Below are 19,659 nucleotides of genomic sequence, written 5' to 3'. Positions count from 1 at the left end.
GAGCAGAGGAAAACCACTGGAACCACAACTGCATCGCTCACTGGGGAAGCCAAGTCACACCTGAGGTTGTCCCTGTAAATTTAGGCTGGGCTTTAAAACAACTGATGGTTTTAATGCCCTTCCCATGTCAAAACACACTGCCCTCAGCTGGGACACAGGGAAGTGTTGTTTCTATGGCAGAGGGTGGGAATCTGTCCCAAATCTGTCCCATGCTGCATTCGGGAAAGAGAGGAGATTAAGAAGCAGGAGAGAACTGGAAGGAGAATGGTGAGCATGAGATTGCTTCTGACAGGCAGATGCAGTGGCAATTTTTTCCCTGAGATGCATTTTTGTCCTTCACTGAAAAGTGCTCATTTGTTGTAGCAGAACTATTCAAGATTTGGAAGCATTCACGAGGAATTTTCTGGGTTGGAAAAACATGGTTTGAAATTATCAAGGCACCCCAGTCTCATGCAATCAGGACATAAACTCTGGGAAAGTCTTAAGTCGAAATTTACCCTTTCACTTGAAGTTTAAACTTGAATGCTTTAAAATACCCTAAAACTTAAAATCAAAATGGAACAATCTAAAGTATTGGAGGAAAGGAATGACCCAATCTAAACTGTATTTCTACTGGTCATCTGGGGAAAATTGGCAACACATCGACTTTTTGCTTCAATTTGGGATAGATTTCTGTCAGTCAAAAAAAAAAAAATTGTTTTCTGCCCCACACTTTTCCTCTTTCTGTTTGGTGCAACATGAGCACGCTGAGGGATGTCTGCAGTATCTGGGTGTGTGGGACCCTGCGATCTCTGTGCCCAGAACCTCTCACAGGAGTCTCTCCCTGTGCCAGCCTGGGCAGCAACTCTGGTGCTGGGCACCATTCACCCCAAAGGGAAGAAATTATCATTTTCTCTTGTCTCATCCCTGGAGAATAGAAGTTTTCTCCTCTTTTGAATTAAATTTACCCAGGTTTTTTGCACCTCTAGCTTTCCCCCAGCCTGGAGGAGCTCTGAGAGGGCAGTGGGAAGGGGAAGCTCCAGCATGGGGATGTGGGATGCTGTCCTGGCTGGATACAGGGGCCTTGTCAGGGCCTTCTCTTCCTCAAGCCAAGCCACTTGGAGAAGACAAGCAGTTTTCCAGAGCTTCTGCCTTCTGCCAGTAACGACCCTCTGGAGTATTCCCATTTCCATAGATTTACTGGCTTAATGCTTTGTTAGAATGATAAAAGCCAGTTAATTATCCCTTACGAGATTCTGCCTCCCCACCTGCCTTCCTCGGGGCCCCCCCAGCCCGGCCTCCCCACGGCTGTGTATTTATCTTTTGTTCATCCATTTGATTTGGAGGCGAATAAATTGGGAAAGCTGGAGTGATTCATGTACTGTGGATTGCATATTGATCTGGCACGCTCTCCTCCTTAAAGCCCCCATTAGTCACGCCGATCAATGGCTCCTGGATGGGAACCCGTGCTCCTGAAGCCAGGACGGGAGGTGCAAGCTGGGGAAAGGTCTCTGCACTCCACAGCCTCTGCCCAGCCCCTTTTATTGTTTCTGTTTTGGTTTTGTTTGTTTTGGTTTTTGGGGTTTTTTTTGGTGTGTTTTTTTTTTTGTGCTTTTTTGTTTGTTTGTTTGTTTGTTTTGGGTTGTTGTTGTTGTTGTTGTTGTCAGAAATTTGGATGCTTAAAATTTTGCAGAGGCGGGATGGCTCTGCTGCACTCCCAGCCCCTGAGACCTTTCCTGGTGCCGTTTCTAAACACTTCCAGGAGCTGCTGGTGATTTTATCTCTGCCAGTGAACTTTTTCTGATGGGTATTAAAAGCCACGAGGTGAAGGAACATGTTGTTTTGCAAGCTGCTGGAGAAATACTTCCTCCTACGTGGAAAAAACACAGGGTTTTCCATCAAGACAGGCTGCTATCAAAACAGTATCAGTGTACACGAGCCTGGCATTAGCTGATCTTCCAGCAGAGCTCATAAAACGCTTTACCGAGGCACAGCAGCATCATCTTCCTCGGAATAAAGCCACAACCAACACCTCCACCGCTAAATGGGGCTATTTAGTGAGCCATCAGAGAAGCCATCAGCACCCCCAAATCCACGCCTCAGCCCCCTGACTCCCTGCTTGTTTCCTTTTCTTATTCACTTCCACAGGGGGCTGGGAAATTCCATGCAGGAATGTGGATCCATGGCGCATTTTCCCACCCCCTGGTGCGGGTGAAGCAGTTTTAAGGTCGGCGCTGAGGTGACGCACACCCCAAAATGCCGCAGGTCAGTGGTTTTCAACCTGCACTTCCAAGAATTTTGGGGGTCAGCAGATTAAGGAGCTGCAAGAAGGAGCTCAGAAAAGCCAAGTTGTTGTCAGCAGGCTTAACTGAGGTCTTCAGGGGTCAGGGAAACCATTCCTCCACGAGAAACTTAAAGGGATCAGAAATAAAAAAAGGGACTGAAAGCTCGGTATGTGACTGGGGCTAAGCACTGGAACACGAGGAGAACAGGAGGGCCTTTTGGGCTGTTTAATTTTAAGGGTTTTTATATTTCTCCCAGGCTCGGTTCTCCTCAAGAGGTTTTGTGTCCTGTGTCAGAAATCCTTCTGGGCCAGGCAACACAGCTCTGAGCTGCTCCCGGGAACGGCAGGAAGAGCATTCTTGTTGTCCCGAGTGTGGTTTATAACACGAGTATGCCCTGAGAGAGGGACTAGATGTCCCTCAGGCTCCTGCACTTGTCCCATGGCTATTCCAGAAGCAGGAGCAGCTCACCCCAGGCTCAAAGCCACAGTTCTGCCCACACTAACAAAGCAAAATCAATTAATTTGCTTTGGGAATCCTTCCTCTGCTGGTTTAGTCGAGCCATATATCATTCTCTCTGTTCAGGGTTGGTCCCAGCCTGTCCCTGCTGGGAACAGCATCCCTGGGAGCAGCGAGGAGCATTTGCTGTGCTTCACTAGCTGGGTCTGGCCAGAAGACCTCTCTGCATCTCCATTTTCCCAAACCCAATCCTGCCCTGAGGCTGCCGGGGCCTGGTTGTGTCCTTTCCACAGGGTTCCCTTCTCCATGGTGCTGGATCTGCAGCAGAGCAGAAGAGCAGGGTGAGCCTGGTGCTGTCAGGCTGATAAAAGCCTCCAGCACCCTGAGATGTTGCTAACACGTTCTGCCTTGCCAAGCTCGGGCTGATGGGCGCTCCTGACAGGCAGCAGCTTCCCTGGGTGTTAAACATTAATGGCTTTCCAGCTCTGCCTCTGGATTTTCGGTTGCTGAGGTGTCAGCCCAAGACAGGACAATTACCGCCCGAGTTCCACACACACACACACACCCCCAGGGAATGGATTGCCCGGCAGTGATTAAAGGGACTCAATCGAGGGTGTGTCACAAGGCAGGGGCACAGGACACTGCTGGCGTGTGTCGCCCATCCCCACCGAGGGAGAGGAGTGCAGATGTTCTACCCAGTATCCAATTACTCCTGTTAAAACCCAGAGCCACGCTCCAAATCCATCACCATTTTCCTCTGCTTCCCTCATTTTGGATGAGTCTCCCAGTCCCCATCTGCATCCTCACCTGATGCATCTCTGCAGACGTTTGGCTCTCTGCTCTCCCCAGCAATAGCTGCTTTTCAGGGCAGCTGATCAATGGCAATGTTGTATAAAGTCTCAGCTGCTTTTTTTACCCTTCCTTCCTTTGTATATGATTCACAATTTTGTCTTTCAGGAAAGCTCATGTCAGTGAAATATGTCTCCTCTGTGAAATTTCGCCAAGCTGAGGGTTTTCCCTGCTGAAAATATCTAAAACTGCAAGTGTTAGAGGTTTTGGTACAAATCTGCCTTCATGAGACTCACCACTTGGAACGGATTCAAAATTTCCTTCATGGCCACATGATCTTTCACATAGGCTAGATTTGAAAACAAACTCGTTTGCTCTGCCAAAAAGGGAGGAATCCTCTCATGAAAACAGGATGAGTTCCAATTCAGCAATGATCCATGTAAACACAAAAATATAGGGTGCCATCTTTCATAAATCCTAGGCATTAAAAGATCAGCTAACAGAAAATGGCATGATTGCTTTGAAACCCACATCATTTGCACTGCTGGATGGAAAAACACGGACACGGGAAATAAAAACAGGAGGACACAAATGTTAATTACTGGAGAAACAGTCCTTTCCTAAACTGCGTGTGAGCCTCATGTGTCTCTCTGCCTCTCACTCTCTTCTGGCTGGAGGACTCCAGCTCAAGGTTTGGCCCCGCCCCACAGGGATTGGGAAGAGGAGACACAACCCAAGCTGCAGTTCCAGATCTTTCTGTAATCCCATCCTGCTTGTGCTGCACCAGGTTATGTGCTGGCTCTGGGGTGCTGAGGATCGCCCTCCCTGCTGACTGCTGGGACCATGTGAGGAGAACATCTCCCCGTGACCCAGGAGCTCGGTGTGAAATGAAACCCTGCAAGTTTCTCCAACCACAGCAGCTTTTTTGCAGCAGAGGTTCGGAGTAAGCCAGACATGCTCCGCAGGGGAAGCAGCCTGTGACGTGAAGCTGTGCACTGCGCTCACCCCAAGCCCCTGCAGGCTGGAGACCCTTCCCTCTGTTACAAACGACCCAGATCCGAAATGGATATGAGTTATTAAAACTCATCGAGAACGCAAAAACATTGGCAAAGCACAAAGCCAGCGTGCTGGGAGCGCAGCCGGCTGCCAGAGAATCGCTCACAAAATGGCGGCCTGGCCTTTTACACCCCGGCGCCTGAGGCGGCGCAACCCCGGGGTTGCCATGGCCACGCCCCCCTGTCAATCTCCCCCGAGCCCGCGCTTTTCCGCCTCTGAGGCGATCGGGTCATGGCGCTGCTCCCGCAGCCCGGCCGGCGGCCGCTCGCTGCCCACAGGACGGGCACTGCCACACGAAACCAAACCTGTACCATCAAAGCCACCCCAGCACATGAAACCTTTAACATGTATCTTATACCCTTGATATTCCCACTGGGTAATATCATCATGCCCAACATTATAATCTCGAACATAACTTAGAATAGAATTCAAATTAATACAACATATGGCGAAAGCCAACCTTCAAAAATCATTCATAACACCTCAGCAAGGAGAACGTCCCTGCTCTCCCCTCCTTTTCTGCTCAGGGCAGAGCACTGACCCTTCCCTGTCCCCACCTCCCCCAGCCCCATTTGGAGCATCCAGTGCCCAGGTTCGCTCCAGAACCCGGCCCATACACACTCTTACAGCTGCAGCCAGGCTCTGAGGGATTCTGTGGCCTAATGGCTCCACCCATTTGCTTTTCTAAGAGTCACATCAGTAATATTGTGAGTGCTCGGAGTCACGGATAAATCTGCTGCTAGAAACCCCCTTCTGCGTAGAAAGCCCCTTCTGCATTTCACCCCACGGAGCCCTTTTCACTCAGGTCGCTCCTGTGGCACAAAGCTCCCGCCTGGCTCAGGGATCGCCATCCTCCAGGGCAATTCCTCAGGGACAAGGCCTGTTGCTTTAATCTGTAGATGAAGCTTTTCCCCCACTGTTTTCCCCCCACACACCTTATTACAGTGCAAATGGAAGTGTCTGTTCGTTCCCCACTCGGTTGTTTGCATGGTGGAATTGTTGCAAGGGGAGAGAACAGAAAAATTCTGTCTGAAAAGGGAGGGAAGGAAGGGAAGGAATGGAGGGAAGGGAGGGAGGGATGAAGGAAGGAAGGAAGGAAGGAAGGAAGGAAGGAAGGAAGGAAGGAAGGAAGGAAGGAAGGCAGGCAGGCAAGCTTTGATCCCACGTGTGTGGATACTGGCTCTGCATGAGCACCTTCCCTTTTTCCATGGTCTCATTTTCCAACTTACTTAACCTTCCCTGGTGAAAATAGCTTGGAAGAGATGAGAGCAGAGGGACAAAGAAATAAGGTTACACACTTACCAGTCTGTTAATATTTATGAGGGCTATGAACCAGATTAATCTCCATGCACCGTTTCACCTGCAATGCTTCCCTTCCATATTTATGTGAGGGGAAATAAATAAACAAACAAAATGAAATCCAAATATCTACCTGCTTTTAAGCAGTGCATGAGCCACCTGTCAATCAAACAGGTGAAAGAGTTTTCCTCTGCATCTTTTTGGGCAGGGGGATTGTTTTCCAAGCTCCAGGCCAAGGGATGGGGTCACTGCTCTGTAGGAATTCAGGATTTGCCTGGGGTTTAGGATCCGGGGAGTGGTGATGTGCAGGTGTGTGGGATAATCAGAAATGGGTGGGAAACTCAGAAATGAGTGGGAAAGGGGCACAGCAATGCCAAAACCAGGGCTGGTGCTGGACCCAGGGCACAGACAGACCCTGCACTGCACTATTCATTCAGCTGCACCTCTTCAATCCCAGGTGGCTCCAGGTCTGTTATTCACAAACCCAACTGCTGCTGTTTGGGTTCTCCCAATCCCCCAGGGAAACATCTCTGCATTGTCTCCAGAAGAAAAGCAGTCAATCTGTTTATGAAACTAGTTATGAGGATGAATTAACATTTAAAACCCTGCACAGTTTACATTTCCATTTATAAATTCTCCTGTTAGGATTATTTGATAATGCAAATTCTCATCTACTGTCTTAATGGACCCTTCAGTCTTGGGGTGGGTTTGGATTTCAATTGCTTTTTTTTTTCTTCCTCTAGTAATAGGATCTGCCTCACATATGACAGATTTGTCAGCGAAATTTTAACAAATAATATTAAATGAACTTTAAATGCCGTTTGTATCATCAGTTTTTAATTTCAAAAGTGTCATCCCGTTGCATTTGGGGAATATGTAAATGAACAGTTCACCTACTAAATTTTATGGCAGCCCAACGTGTCTGGAATACTTTGTGCTGATATTTCTGTTTATTTAATCCTTGCAATATAAGGGAAAGATTAGCTCTGTGTTTTTTGTATATTTGTTTTATAACGACTTGGGTTTTTTTTTTTTTTTTCATTAATGAAATGATTTAGAGTGATGCAAAACAAGGTACAAATTATATTGGAAGTTGGCTATGAAATAAACAATTCTGGGGGGGAGAAAACACCTGGATTAAGGAAAAAGAAGCACAGTCCTGTGCCACTACATGTGATGAAAATGTCTAAATCCCTGTGTTCACCTGGATTTACAATGAGATACGATAGAAAAGAGAAATGTTACACCTGAAGTGGAAGAAGGAGCTAATTTGGACACCCAGACTCTGCTCCATTGCAGAGCTTTAAATCCTGGCCAGCCACTGCTCCTCCTTGAGAAAGAGAAATTCTCACATGGTCAATGCTTAACTCACTTTTTGTAAGTGTTTAAGGACCTTAAAAAGACCTTGCAGAGATTAAAACAACTCCTATAAGCTCAGGTACTCCAGTGGCTGAAGATTGGTGAAAAGAGCCACACCATGGCTGCTGCAAAACCACCCATTTTTGGCTCAGTGGTTATTTCCTGTTGTTGTTTATCTCGAAAGAACCGGAGGGTTTATTTGAGCAGAAACACACGGGTGGAGTGAATTACACTTGTCTGTGGTGTTTTCCCGCCCCAGCACTGGTTTCTAACGGGGGTGGCATTCCCAGGAGGATGATTTGACTCCTGTAGGCAGCTTTTGATGTGCTGTGCTGGAAGGAGGAGGAGGAGGAGGAGGAGGAGGAGGAGGAGGAGGAGGAGGAGGACGGAGCCCAAGCAGCCGCCTGTGACTGTGGGGAGCTCAGGCTCTGCTCTGCACTGCTGAGCTCATTCATTCCAAGCAAACACGGGGCTCTGGGAGTGACACTGATATTAAGTAAGCAAAGTGCTCTGCTTAATCACAGCCCTTGTGTGCTCCTGAGAGAGATGGAGCCAGCAGAATTCCCACTTACACTCAGTATGGAACATCCAGAGCAAGATAACTCGGTCAGGATCCTTGCCACAGCTTGTCTGGAGAGGACAAGGAGAGGTCTTGCTCTGTGAACTGGCCTAAAATATAGGTAAATTTTGAAGAGAACACTTCTTGTTAACGCAAAACAGCCTCTTGCAGCCCCTTGTCCCTAAGTGCCTCAGCTGAGCCCTCTGTCACCTCTCTGAGCCACCTGCTGTCACCTCTCACGAGGAATTGCCACTGCAAGAGCACTCCAAGAGAAAATAATACAGATTATTTCTCCAGAGAGATGCCCCACTCTTGCATATCGGGCAGAAGGGTGCTCAGAAGAGTTCTCTGGGTTTCAGACAGAAGCTCAGGGCAAAATACTGCCTGTGATACAGTGTAAAGTGTCAGAATTGCTGGGGAAGTGACAGGGCCAGCTCAGCAAGGCTGCATTTCAGTGCTCTCCTCAGCTCTCAGCTCTCCAAAACTGGTGGCATCCCAGAGAGATGTAGGAGAGAGACAATTCCCTCCCTCCCTTGGTCCTCCTCTCCCTGCTCATTTCCACCTGCGTTTCTTTGTCTCTCCTTCCCTCCGAACCTCCCTCGTGCTTTGTCTTTAAGCGGCCGTGGCAGCAGTTGGGTTGTGGGAGCCTTCAATTTCCTATTCAGTTCACCAAGGAGCAGTAATTTTCTGCACTTCCATAATTAGGGGAATTTTAAGCAAACTACCCTGTGGATGATTACAAGCCGGATTCAATTTCGGTTGCTTTGATCACCAAGAGGATGAAGACACTGCTTGAATATTTGGTGGTGTGCTCTGCCTGAAGAACCTCATGCCAGCTGCTCCTTTCCTGCCTTTCCCTCCCCACCCCGCTCCTCTCAGCCCCCACCACTGCTCCCTGCCAATCCAGGGATTGTCTTTCTGCTGCTTCTTCAGCTCGAGTGGAAGAAATAAATGCCCCTTCCTGGAAGATGAAGCTCTGTTAAAATCAGTTTTCCCAGTGAAGAGGCAGCGTGTCCTGATTGTTGGAGCAGCGCCTAAGGAAGGCAGAGTCAGGGAATTAAATTTCCGGGCCTGTGCCTTGGTTTCCTCATACAAAACAATGGAATAAGGGACAGGGCATTAATTTGCTGGTTTACTTTGTAAAAGCTCCTGTGAGCAGCAATCTGAGGGCAAAATGCCCAATTCCTTGGGTCTGCAAGATGGTTTAGGAAGATCTGTGATAGAATCACGGGATGGTTTGGGTGGGAAGGAGCTTTAAAGCTCATGCAGTTCCACGCCCTGCCATGGGCAGGAACACCTTCCACTGTCCCAGGTTGCTCCAAGCCCCATCCAGCCTGGCCTTGGACAGTTTCAGGGATGGGGCAGCCTTGGATATCACGGTGCCTTTGAAGTGATAATTGGTTTTTCCAGCTTTTATCAGCTCTAACACCCAGCACTGAACACAAGACCTTTCGCCATCACCTTTTTGCTTCAGCTGTGCCTTCACTATCTCCCTGATTATCTCCTTTCCGCTCCAGGGCTGGGAATCCATCCAGGAGGGAATGGCCCATTGCAGCGTTTAATCGCTTCTGCTTCCAGAAACAGGACAATGACAGAGCAGGCCTGGAGTGGCTGAGGACACCCTGAGCCTGCAGGAATGTCTGGTAAAGGCTGAGGGGGCTGGGAGATGAATTTCAGGACTGAGGAAGAGGACAGAATAAAGGTTTGGATGATCAGCAGAAGAGCTGGACCACAGCAACTTTATTCCAATTTACACCCAGAGACTGTGGCAGGAGCTGTCCTAGTCCTTCCCAGCACAGGGAAAGGGCAGGATTCACCTGCCACAGGAATCTCTGCTCAATGGGAGGTCACGGGAGGAGGTTCCTGTTCCCAAATGTGAGCATGATGGGCTGTCAGCCCCGGTGTATTAATAGACTATTAATGCTTCCAAGTTTCCTGAGCCACGTGCATGGGTTTTCGATAGGTTAATTAGGCCATATTTCAGGATAATTACAGCTGTATATTTCTACACTAATTAAGTGGCTTTAAAACATACCCACAATGTGGCTCAGTGAATCATAATTAAACTTCCTCTGCCTCCTGCTATACACTATGGAACTAATACCCATAAAAGACCCGAGCGCTGCTCCTTGCCAGCAGCAAATTGGAGCCTGCAAAAAAAGAAAAAAATCTTATGGAATGTCTGCCTTTTTTTTTTTTTTTTTAATAGAATCATGTACAAATTAATTCAAAATGAATATTACATGAGTCATCAAAATGCTGCAGCTTCCCTCTCTTTATTTATATTTATCCTCCCACGTGAGCTGTCACCTGGAGGAGCTGGCACACTCCAGGGTGAGGGGAGAGTGACTCATTCTTGCAATGTCTCTGACAGAGAAGGGCTTTGCTTTTCCCTCCCTTCCAGCTGGGGAGGGCTTAAAATCCATGGAGAATGATGTTGGAATCTCCCACTTCTGGAAATCTCTGGCTGGTGGGGGAGAGGAGACAATTCCTGGCTGCTGCCTGCTTGTCACTGCCCCCTCCTTGGTCCTGTTTAGCTGGAGGGTTGAAATTTCTTTTTCCTCTGCTTTTTCCTCCTCCTTTTTCCTCTGCTCTTTTGGCATCTGATGCCCTTTCAGCCTCCACTTGACAAAAATACCAGCGCCTTGTCTTGTAGTTTTGTCATTCCCTGAATGAGCCCAGTAATCCCTTCCCTGCACTGGTTCCTTGCATCCTTCTCAAGATGATCTATCCCTTTTTCCTGTGCCTTGTCCCCAGGTATTATCACACCTCCTGCCTCCTGATTTGAGCTCTTCCACTCTTTTCCCTGGCTGCTTCCAGGCTCAGTGTCCCAACATTTGTATGGGGGCTCACTAACTCCCCTACAGTAAAAATAATCACTGAGTTCTTCTCCTTTCCATCAGATTTTGCCATTTCTAGGGGAATTTTGTCTCAGCAAACTTAAATGTCCATTTATTTTCATTCCCCTGTCCCTCACCCCTTCCTGGACGTGTGAATGTTGTTCAGAAGTTTAAAAGGGCTTGGAAAAGTGGGATTAAGTGTAGGGAAATTCAGCCTATATCTGGGGTTTTTTTGCATTTCTGAACAGATTTACTCCAATTGTATCTCCAAGCCTTTGATGGGAGCTTGCAGCAAGCATTCCACTGGAAGAATTAATAATTAGATGAAGCAGTGATGGGTGCTGTGGAAATAAAATGATACAGATGGACACAGAGATAGATCAGTCTGACTGAGAGAAGCGAATTTTAAGCAATGTTTTAGCACATTAATGGAAATCCAATGTGATATTCACCCAGGAAACTCATTCCAGGGGTTGAGTTCAGCTACTCAGAAGACAGCCAGAGCCGTGTGAGCAGCATAGCCAACACCAAACAGCTCTCATTTCCCTGCTGGAATCTTCCCAGCTAATTCCTGATGCAAAGCAAAGCAGATTCAAAACTTCCACTCGGAGCAGGGCTTCACACCCGGGGTCCCTCTGCCATTTTTATGAGTTACCTCACCTAATGAACAGATTCTGGGAGAGACAGAGAGCTCCCAGACAGGCAGGGAAGCCAAATTTGGAGGATTATTGATGAATTATTCAGCCCTCTCTGCCCATCACACTGACATGTGAGCAGGAGCTTAATGCCCTAAGGCACCATTTCATTGTGGGAGGATAGATCCTGGTTTATAATCAACATATTGCATAAATGCCCTTTATTTATGCGTGCAAAGCAATTTTTTCTGGGTCTCAGGCCTTAATCTCAAGTGTCTCCTGTTTGGGAACAAGAAATTAAGTTGTGTGTGAGGTTCATTTCCTATGGACCATGTCAAAAGCTCTTACGGAGCAAGGAAGCAGGAAAACTGCTTGGTTCATCACTTATTTATTTCTAATGAATGGGAGAGGAAAAATGCAGCAAGACAATCCAGGTGAAGTCGAAGGGAAAGGTTTTTAATGAGGAGTGAGGAAGGAGTTATCCAGGAGAGTCATTGAATCCCCTTGCAGGAGGTGTTGGATATCTATGATTCTGCTCCAGTGAAAGGCAGAGGGATGCAACTGCACAGGTCTAAGACAGAAAGGAAGAAAATTAAATTGCAGGTCAGCTGAGACAGTTGTGATGAAGATGTTCCAGAAGCATCGCTGAGCGTGGGAGCCGTCAGCCTTGGCAATGTGCAGATTCCCCAGCATGGATAAAACCTGCTTTAATTCCAGCCACAGGCACCTTGTCCTGCCCAGCCATCAGTGCTGAAGGTGACTTTCTGTTGAAAAGCAGAATGGGAGAGAAGAAGAGGGAGTTCAGCAGATCCTGGGAGGCTTCCCCCTCTCTCCTGTCCTTGGAGTTCAAGTTGCAGGTCCAGCAATCGCTTCAGGGACTGCTTCTCCCCTCAGCCAAATTAAATCTGCCCCAAAGCCTCCAGAAATTACAATAGCAATGCCTTAAAAAAAGCCAAACCGAATCTAAACCAAAGCACTGAATTTGTGTCACTTTTAGACCTGCAAGTGAGGAATTTAAAGCTGTTTGAAGTGCCCTGTTCCATCTCAGAAGGAGGGGAGTCAACCTTCCCCTCTTCCTGCCCTCCTAGATCCTGGACAAAGCTTCCCACATGCCACTAATCCAGCTTATGTTGCCCAGGGGACTCTTTTCCTGTCTCAGGAGGGACCCAGGGCTGTATTTTGATGCAGCCCCCTAAGTGCCCTGCAACACTTGGACTGGAAGGCTCTGTGTAAACGTTAACCACTGTCATTAATCGCTCTGTTGTGTCGCTGCTGACTTTTATGGGGCAGGCACTGCAGCCTGGAAAAACATCCCTGTACAGGGAAAATATCCCTGTACAGGGAAAATATCCCTGCTGGGGCTGAGCTGGAAGGCTGAGCAGGAGAGGGGGAATCAGGATCTGCAGCTGAGAGGGATGAAGGGAGGATGCTTTGGCAGAGGTAAGGGGAGAGGCCAGGCTGGATGCATCCGTGGGGCTGGGGCTGCACCAGGCAGTGCTTCCAGGAGCTGGAGTTTGCTGCAATAACTCCATCCCTGAGTGCAAACACGGCAGGGTTGGCCCTGAATACCAATGGGCTTCGTGGCTGTGTGGGCAGGCTGAGAAAAACCAGCCCCACCTTCACCTGCAAAAGTCGCCTCAGTCCCCAGCAGACACCACGGGCACTTGTGGTGACTTCCAGCTAAATTTTGGGCAAGAAGGTAAAACCAGGGGTGGGATACTTGGGTTTGAGGGATGAAGAAATGGTGCCACAGGGCAGGAGAGGGCAGGGTGCCCCATTCTAGGGGAGATACGGGACAGTGGGGCTGGGGGTGAAAAAATGAAGTGCAAGGGCCCTTTGGGGTGCAGAAGGCAGAGGGTCCCTGCCAGGCAGGCTGAAACAGAGAGTTTCAGGGAGTCACTACACGCTACCAAAGAGCTCTTCAGGATGCAGGTGAGCTGAACAAATGGAAATTGCGTGTGTCCAAGGCCGAGGAGAGTGTGACAGCTACAACTGCTTTTGGAGACAGCCCTTCCTGGCAGGCAGCTCCTCTGAGCTGCACAGCACGGAACAGTGGTGTGGCTGCATCCCTGTGCTCCCACCTCCTGTTGAAAAGGGGGTATGATCCCTGCAAAAAACCACAGCCACTTTTGTTTGTCTTGCCAACAGAGCTGGTAACAGATTAAAGGATTTATTCGAGGAGAAATGCTCTCACCCCTGGCAGTTTTAATAAACCAATAATCAAATAAAGAAGCAACTACAATAAATTAACATCTTTTACCAGAATCCAGGCAAGACTATCCTTTTAAAGCCATTGTCAGAGTTGTAACCGGTGAGACGAGGGAGGGAGGGGAGAAGAAGGAGCAGCAGAGGGGAAAAGCAGGGAAAAAAGGGAAAAAAAAGCGTTTAACCCTGGTTGTTAGACATGCGAATCCCACGTCTAATTTCCAGCGGCCTTACAGCGTGTGTGAGTGCTGATAAGGCCTGTGTGAAATTGCCAGCTCGGGCTGAGGCGTGGATGTGCCATAAACCATTTCTTTATTGAGCAGATAAAGGAGCGAGGCCGGCTGAGCATGACTGAGCCATTAAACTCTCCAGCCGAGCAGGAGGGGTGAAGAAAGACACCCACTGCCATTAGGAACACCATTAGTTAATGAGGAAGTGTGTGTGTGATCAGAGCGGGTTCTCACACACACACCTGGGCCCAGGTTCTGTGTGGGGGGAGCAGGATGTGGGGGGAAGGGCAGGAGGGGTGGCGGGGACACTGTGTGACCCCTTGGAGAGGTGTGCAAGGGACTGAGCGTGAGGAGCAGGTAAATAGGGAGAAATCCAGGTGCAAAGCACATTCCAGGGGAGTCTGTGAGGAGCTGGGGACTGGGCCAGGCAGTGCTGCTGCTGCTGCCTGCTGGAGCATCCCCCTGAGCTGGGCTGTGCTTTGGGTACTAAGATTTTTTCAGCTTTGCTGGGTGGTTTCCCAGTGTCTGGTGTGCTTCCTGAGCATGTTAGCCCCACAGTTTTGATCACAGAATTGTGGCATAGGATGGGATTGGATTGGAAGGGACCTTGAAGCCCATCTCCTTCCACCCCCTGGGACAGCTTCCACTAGACCAGGTTGCTCCAAGCCCCATCCAACCTGGCCTTGGACACTTCCAGGGATGGGGCAATGCCTGGCCACACTCACAATAAAGAAATTTTCCCCAGTATCTCATCTAAACCTGCTCTCCCTCATTTTGATGCTGCTTTACATGCAACTCTACCCCTGGTGCACTCACTGGTGATCAGTAGGATGAGGAGAAAGGGGAGAGATGTGCAGCCCTCAGGCTCTTCCAGCTATGGATTCCTCTCCTTTCCCAGCCACGGAAGGTCCCATCCCAGCTCCTGGCAGTGTCTAACGTGGCACCGTGTGGCAGACAGCTCCTGGCCCTGTGCTCACTGCTAATGGGAACAGCGCGCCGGGGAGCAGGGAATGAGCGGCCGCGGGGCTTGGGAACACTTGGGCTAGAGCAGACCAGTTAAATCAGAGCAGATGGCCACATTAGCCCTGCAAAAGAGCAGCCTCTCACTCTTCCCGCTCATCACAGGCCTCCCATCCAGTCTCAGCCTTCCAATTTTCTCGGCGAGCCTCTGACAGCTGCTCCAGGGGAAATTGCGCTGCCGGGGCACGAGGAGCAGAGCCCTCACCTACTTTTCATTACCCACGAGCACCAACTCCCTTTGTCTTCCAAAGCAATTTCATAGCCGGTGCACAAACACGGAGCCATCAAAGGAGCCTTTCACTGGGCTGGCACGGGAGACAATGGGAAGCAGATACACCTCCATCAACAAAGGGCTGCATTTCCATTTTGATAACAAATGTGCTGGCTCCCTGTCGAACACCAGCGTCTTGTTTTCCCTCTGTTTTCCCTCTCCTTCCCCCAGCCAGCCCCAGCATGCTGTGTACAATAGCACTTCCCTTCCCTCCCCTCGCCACTTGTCGTGCTGACAGATCTGATAGTCCTGTGTGCCACGCTCTGCCTTTCCTTCCAAACAGCAGAGAGACAGAAGAGCAGGCCTTGTTTTCTTCCCTTTCAGCGTTATCTCCCTCTTTCATGTCCTCATTACGATGCCACCGTGCTGATGGGACAGCAGAGATTTAGGAGCTGCCAGAAGGGTGTTTTCCTGTGTGTGCCCTTCTCCCTGAGTGTGTGCACTGGGGCATCCTCGCTCCAGAGCTGAGTGTGAGTTGTTATCTTAGCTGGATCTGAGGAGGGGAGGAAGGAGAGGGCTGCACTGGCACGGGGTTTCCAAGTGGCTGACACCTGCCAGGTACAGGGATGCTGTTCCTTTAGGATCCCTAAACATGGTCCTAACAAAGACAAGCTAGCATAATTAGGGGACTCCACCCATTTCTAAATTATTCACCTGTTTTACCGCCTCCCTAAAGTGATTATCTCAGGCAGATCTCAGCCATGTTGAGATGTTCAGCAGAAGATGAACAATGCTGGTCCCTCTTGCTTTGGCAAGACTGAGAGAACCAGGCACTGAGTTTCCACCCATCTCCCCACCTTGCCCAGTTGCTGCTGTGTGGTTGAGGTGTTTCCACCAAGACCAGCACCTTGTGCCTGTCTGTGCTGGTGACAAGGTGTTGGATGCTGTGTTAGAGGGGAATTATCAGGGACAGCCCCCCCAGTTCACTGCTGGCTCCCAGGCCCTGCAACATTCATGTCCCCACGGCCAGGGGAAATGTGAGCACATCCCCCTGGGAGCAGCTCCCAGCTGGGGTCTCCTGGCAGAGGAATCCATCAGAGTGAAACTCAAAGCCACTGGGGACAGGAGGAGGAGCACTGGGAAAAATTTTTCCCTGAGCACTCAGGCTCTAAAACAGCCCTGCTGTGGAGCAGCCCAGTGGGTCTCAGCCACTGGAATCCTGGAGAGGATTCCCAGGAGAGGCAGGAGAGGAACAAAGAGCTCCAGCTGCTTGTCCTCAGGGGCCCTCCGTGACAAAGCACTGGCCGAGCACAGCTCACTGCTGGGAGAGGATCTTGAAACGCGGCTGCAAAGACGTGACTCAGGTTCCTCCCTTTGCTGCTATCCAGTGGCAATCCAGGGAAGGGCTCCGGTTCCAGGAGCTGTCCAGAGCCCCGTGCCTCCCTCTCCTTTATCTCAGTCTCCCGTAACAAAACCGAGCAGTAGCAACTCCCTCTTGTGATGGGTGAACACCACAGGCACTCGCTGCTGGTCCTCACACATGGGTGGGCTTTACTCCCCAGAGGTTTTTAGGGTCATTATTTCATGCACCAACAACTGACAAAATGTTCAGCCACAGCAGAGGAGCAGTTTCCTTATCAGGCTGATCCTGGGAGGACGAGCAGGTGCCTGGGCTGCAGGACCTCCTGGTGCCGTGGCACGGAGCAGGGGCTGGGAGAGGAGCAGGGGTGAGAGCTGAGGCTGATCTGGAACAAAAAAAGAGAGAAAGGATGAAAGACAACCTAAGGAAACAGAGTGGGGTGTGAAGAGGATGAGGAAATACAGAGGAGACCTTTCTAAAGGAATGGAAAACAGAAAAGAAGCCTTGCATTCAGTGGATTGTTCACCCAGATCAAAATGCCAGCTAAATTAGGATATTATAGGTCACTGAACAGGGATTGCACAATGGCCGAGTCTCTAACAAAGGTTAAAACACGGAACAAAGACAAATAATGACACAACCCAGAGCCAGTGACCATAAACTCCAAACAAAAAGGAGGGCAGCACGCAGAGGATGTGAAAGCAGAAGAAATCGTTGTTTGCAATCAGTGCTCAGTGGGTCAGACTGAAAATAAAATGGCTTTGCAGAGCCAGCATCCGAGATGGGGACACAGAGACAGCTTTGACAAGGTCTTTCAATAAAATTAATACACTTCAAACGCTTGGTAGGAATGAAAACCCCGCATCAGCTCGCAGACAGACAGGAACATGTTTAAAATGTGCAATGTATGAATGTCAGAATGAAGGAAAGAAACCCTGGTTTCTCTGAGCTGCTCGGTACAGCTGTCTGGGAATTTTTCTGTGAAGTCTTTGGTTGGAAAATCACTATTTAGCTAAATTGAAGCTATTTGCAATGAAAAGGGCAGTTTTGCTAAACTTCTGGGTTTGAAAACATTCACAGAAAAGCACTGAAATGGTTGGATCATGGCAGTTCTTGCCTGGTATTCCAAGGAAATGGAGTTATGGGATCACACCACATATGGCATCCGTGAGAAAAGGCTTTTCTCTCCCCTCCTACAACTCCTGAACCCTCTGAGACATTTTGTTCAGCTGTGACAAAGGGACAGGGGGTCTCAGTGCTATTAAACTCTACAGCAGAGGGACTTATACCGTTGGGGAAGCTGCTGGGTTGTGACAGGAAACACCAGCACCCATTTTCAGGGCTGGTTCCTCTTTTCTGTCCCCCACTGCCCTGCTTTGGTCCCTGGGCTCTCACACCCTCCAGCTGGGCCCAGAATCTCAGAAATCCCTGCTTCCCCATATCTCATACAGAAACCATCCCTGCTCTCCCAGACAGGCAGCCCTCTAGGTGACTTTTGGGGTTGCTATGGCAGCAAAATTGATAACTCCCATCTAGAAAGGCAATTCGGTGTCGCGGAGGATGATCAGCAGCATCCATCACGCCCATACCCCATAGGTGCTGGGGTAAATGACCACCACAGCTGCTCAGCTGTGTTTTTCACAAGTCCTCGTGGCTCTGTGCTGTCACTTGGGCCATCCCAGCACGTGGAAAGTGAGTGAAAGACACAACATTCTTGCTTTGCCACAGATATTTTAGTTCCCCTCAGATGAGTCTCGGGAGAGGGTGGCTGCTGCTCTTTGGGGGGATGCTTTGGGTGCTGCGTGCTCTGACAGATGCTCCCTCAGCTCTGTATCTTGTTCTGCTGTGAGGCTGAGATAGCAAAGTCTTTGCCAGATTTCTTTAGGATCCTCTTTTTAATACCCCAGATCTGCCTGGCAGCCAGGGAGGTTGTACAAATCAGAGGAATGTGGGGATGCAGAGGATGGAAAAGGCAGGGCTTGTGGTCTGTGACATCAAACCAGTCTGTTATCTCTGCCTCCAGACTGAGGGCAGAGCTGGGAGTAATCCATCCTGCAGCTGTCTCCAGCAGCTGGCTTCAGATCTGAGCCTGACAGCTCTCCCTGCTGCTGCAGGGACAGAGACTTTGTCCCCTCAGGCTGTTCCTTTTCCCTGGCCCTTCCCACAGCCCCGGATCTGGGAGGCAAAGGTGTGAGCACATGGCAAAGCCGAGAGCACAGACTGGGTGTAAAACCTCCTGGCTCCAAGGGATTCAGGTGACAACAGCATGGGGAAGACCCTGTTACTGTTCCAGACATTTCCGGGGTCACCACATCCCACCTTCTTTTGTCACAATCATGTCCCTGTGAAGTAATGTTCAAATGTTCATTTTTGACAGTAGCGTTCAAAGCAAACACTGCTCCTTTCCCTTCCAAAATCCCAGGCAAAAGGACAATGATGAGATCCAGCTGCTTGTACTGCAGCACTTAATAAATGCTGACATTTTTACAGGGAACACCAAGTATTTTGTTGGTGTTAATATGACCCACACAGGGTTAACAAGACCCCCAAAATTGTTCCCTCACTGTGCAAAAAAGGGCAGATTTGCTCTTGCCTCTTATTTTATTATTGATTTTACCTGTCTTTTCCTTTGACTCTGAGATGCTGCAGCAGAGAGGGGATCAGCATTCCGCAGCCCTCAGACCTGGGGAGCCCCAGTGCCCATCCCTGGCATCAGGGCAATCAAAGCAGCCACTGCTGCTGAGCTCTGCTCTCCCTCCATTTCCCTTTTGACCTGCCTTTTTTCTATTTTGTTTTTAGGCTGTTTCTCAGAGCTCTCTGAGCTGCACATTTCCTCGGCTTTTATTGTAGTGGCTGAGGTAGCAATAGCAAGTGCAATTTTTGAGCTGTGTTTCATGGGTGGTTTAGAATAAAGCCCTGCATTAGCCTGAGCAGGCTCCAGAATGCTCTCAAAGCCACTGCTTGTCACACACACCGTGCCCTGCCTTCTGTCCCCTGCTCACAGGAGTGACACCGTTAGCAGGACTGGCCCAGGGCTGCCGTTTCCCACTCCCATCCTCTTCCTCAGTGGCCCTCCAAAGTGACAAAACAATTGTTTTGTTGCTCCAGTGATGGAGATGAAGGCTCCTGCTCTCCTGTGCTCCATCCCACGGGGGTGCCACACACCCAGGTCCCATGTGCCAGGTGCTACAGGGTCCCTCCAGTGAGGGCAAGAGCTCCAAATCATCATTTATCCCTCTGAGGATTTTCCAGCCTGCACCTCAGCCCTCCTTTCTGATGGAAGGATAAATAACCATGACAAGCTCCAGGATGCTAAGGGCAGGCTCTCCTTCCCTCCTAGGACTCATCCATGCAGCTGCTGTCACCTTGCCTGCAT

Source organism: Coloeus monedula (assembly GCF_965178545.1).
Source record: "Coloeus monedula genome assembly, chromosome: 25".
Classification (NCBI taxonomy): domain Eukaryota; kingdom Metazoa; phylum Chordata; class Aves; order Passeriformes; family Corvidae; genus Coloeus; species Coloeus monedula.
Note: the sequence above shows the minus strand (reverse complement) of the source record.